Genomic DNA, 3,148 nt, shown 5'->3' with positions numbered 1-3,148 from the left:
CTACCACTAGCAGTAGGACGAGGATATGATCCAAGAATGGAGTGTTGTGCTTCAAAACCAGAACCAGAATCAAAACTAAAATTAGAAGTGGAACCTTTGGGTGCTGAATACGCAACATGCAAATCAGATTTGGACGAATGCTTGATCTTGCTCTCGATGTGAATTTCTTCTGAGCCAAGTAGGGAACACAACTCTTCCATAGAGACAGCAGTAGATCTAGTACGAATTGATGTTTTGAATGCATCATATTCGTCTGGTAAGCCATTTAAGGTAAGAAGAATAAGATCTTCATCCTCAACCTTTGCACCAGACAGAGCTAACTGATCTGAAACTTCTTTGATCTATGAAAGGTAACAGTTAATAGAAGAAGATTGCTTTCGAATTGTATGAAGCTTGTTCTTCAATTGATGAATATGCGATCGAGAGACAGAAGTAAATTTCTTCTCTAGTGTTTGCCAAACTTGTGAACTACTATGAAGATGAAGAACAGATGAATATACGGATGAAGATAATGTTGCAGTTAAGCATGTGAGCAGATTTGCATCAATGGCTTCCCATTGAAGATATGCAGGATTGGAAACAGATTTTCCAGAGGAATCAGTAAGTTCAAATGGAGGACAAGGTGTTGTACCTGTCACATAGCCAAGAAGACCTGTAGCTCGAAGAATATTATGGAGCTTGTTTCTCCAAATCAAAAAATTTGTGGAATCAAATTTAACAGTAATGAGAGAACCAAAATTGGACAGAAGAGACTGAAGATTTGAAGGTAAAGAAACAGGATCTGCCATGAATGAAGCTTGAAGAATACTTGTAAGAGCTTAGTATGGCTCTGATTCCATGAAAAGATTAAAAGACTTTTCTAATTTTTTATTCAACGAATCACATATACACTGTACAAGATATTATATAGGAAAAATATCTAACTAACTCAGTCACTAACTAACCAACTCAGTAACTAATGCAATAACTAACTCAGCTAACAAACACTCTAACTACCTAACAAACATTAACACTATAGCTATGTTTGTTACAGATATTTTCTGAAGAGCATTTAGGAAAACAGAGCTGTGATGAACAAGATATCAATGTTGACTTCTTCTGCAGCGATGGCTCTGCCTCTAGCTGTGAATCTGTGGTTGCTGCAGCTGGGTATATATGTATCTTAGCAGTTATCTATCGATTCTTTAAAGCGAGCATGAGAATGATTGGGGATCCGACGACTGCCATCTCTAAGGTGAAGGTTGGAAAAGAAACAGTAGCAGCAGCAGAAGACTCTGATCAGATCTTTTTTTCGACCTTTGTTGATTGGTCAGTGAGACGTGTACCTGATCTCTGGCCTAAAGGTTGGAGATGAGTGTTCTTAGTAGTGGCCATGATGGAAAAGTAAGGGAAATCATCTACCACCATGATCAGCGATCGTTAGGGCCGATCAAGGGTGGTGGAACCAGAAACAGCTTGGGAGACTGAAGCAGACCCGCCATCCCCCTGTCGCTTTCTAGCAGCAGCGATCTCTAGAAAATTCGTGGGCGGCAAGATGTCCGAAATAGTAGCTTCTGAACTAGATGATTCTTCTTGAGGTTGTTCTACTCCGGGTGCTATGTCTTCAATATTCTCCCAACGATAAGGAAGAATATAGAAATCAAAGCCGCTGTCAGCTCCAAGATCAATACCGTCAATTGCGATCACAATGCCGTAGTAGGGGATGTAAGAAAGCAGCACATGAGCCACCCGACATTGATCTCGTTGTTCTGGAGGACCTTTGTACGACCAAACTTGCTGAAGAATGGGAAGGTTTACTTGATCCTCCCAGTCATTAGGATGCGAAAAGACTTCAAAGGCTACAAAAAGACAACAACAGAGCGTTAGAAAATATCATAAAATTGGCATCACCGACAAGAAGAAAGATGGAGGTTAACCTGGTCGGTCGGTGACCTTAGGGATAAGTTAGACTTGATAGGCACCAGGTGGGAACTCCTAATTCCCCTCTACTATGATATATATATATATATTGTTAACACCCTTGCCAGAATTAGGAAGCATCTGAACAAGTTGACGCTTTGCCAATTTGGGCTTAAAATAAAATTTCGACCTCTCATTTGCAGTAGGGACAGAATTATAGCAATACCTAATCTCGGGGAGCGCTAAGTTAATTCCTAAGATACCATATAAAGCGATTATGCCCATGGCTATTCTCAAAAAAATTAGGAAAAAGTTGAGAAGGAGGTACCCCATAAAAGTGAAACACCTTCCTAAGAAGAGGATATAAGGAAAATCGAACTCCCCTCTCAATAATATTTATTAGAGGGAGAGTGATCTGTTCCTCTGACCTCTCAGCGATGCTATCAGTGGACATGGAGACACGAATGACGACGTCATCGAGGATATTATATAGAGTTCTAAACTCAGCAATGCTCTCATCGGACTCAAAGAAACGTCTTAGGTGATTCATGGTGGGCAAAAGCAGAAAAAGATAAACGAATGGACATTCAAAATCACAAGAAATAGACGAAAGGAAATGAAGAACTTACAAGAAGACCACACTGAAACTTCAAACTGCAGACAGAAAGGAAAGCATATAGACTTTTGAGAAGACGGTGAGTGAAATGATAAAGTGCAAGGGACATTCCCTCAATTAATGTGTCAGGAGCGAAACGGTGCATGGAAAAATGGGATGATTGATGTCATCATTAATATGGAAAAAATAAATAAATAAATAAATAACCAAAAGAGAGACGCGTGTGCAAAAGTAACGGCTAGGGTCCCAATTTGATCGGCAAAGTCGTCTTCGGCAATCCTTCGCAGGTGACAGCCGAAGAGGGGCAATTGTGGATGGATAAAGCATAGGCCCAAAACCCAAGCCTAGCCAAGTAGGATGGCCCAAGGGAAAAGCCCAGACCATCAAAAGATCTGTCAGATAAGGAGACAATATCACGTGACCACAGCCTGGGTAGAATCACCTTTTAGAATAAGATCTAAAGAATGCATGGAAGCCCTTAAATCCATTCTTAATCGACAGTAAGGACATCGGTTACTAGAGATAATGACGTAGGCCCAACCTACCTAAACAACACAACCATCCGATGATCTAAATCCAACGAATAAAGCGCTTGGCAAGTTGGACACAAACATTTGAACTGATCTAAGCCGC

General features: G+C 40.5%; 1 long non-coding RNA gene across 1 annotated transcript; it reads right to left on the bottom strand.

Moving 5' to 3' along the window:
- Positions 1 to 844: 844 nt before the first annotated feature.
- On the bottom strand, positions 845 to 2,660 carry LOC145821213 (uncharacterized). Its single transcript, XR_014363245.1, has 2 exons — positions 2,529 to 2,660; positions 845 to 1,838 (listed from the first exon to the last, which is right to left on the bottom strand). It is a non-coding gene; the product is annotated as an uncharacterized LOC145821213 (long non-coding RNA).
- Positions 2,661 to 3,148: the final 488 nt, after the last annotated feature.

The sequence above is a fragment of the Camellia sinensis genome, chromosome 3 (assembly GCF_055761805.1).
Source record: "Camellia sinensis isolate YWXY chromosome 3, ASM5576180v1, whole genome shotgun sequence".
Lineage (NCBI taxonomy): Eukaryota > Viridiplantae > Streptophyta > Magnoliopsida > Ericales > Theaceae > Camellia > Camellia sinensis.
This window is presented reverse-complemented; position numbering and strand designations above follow the sequence as displayed.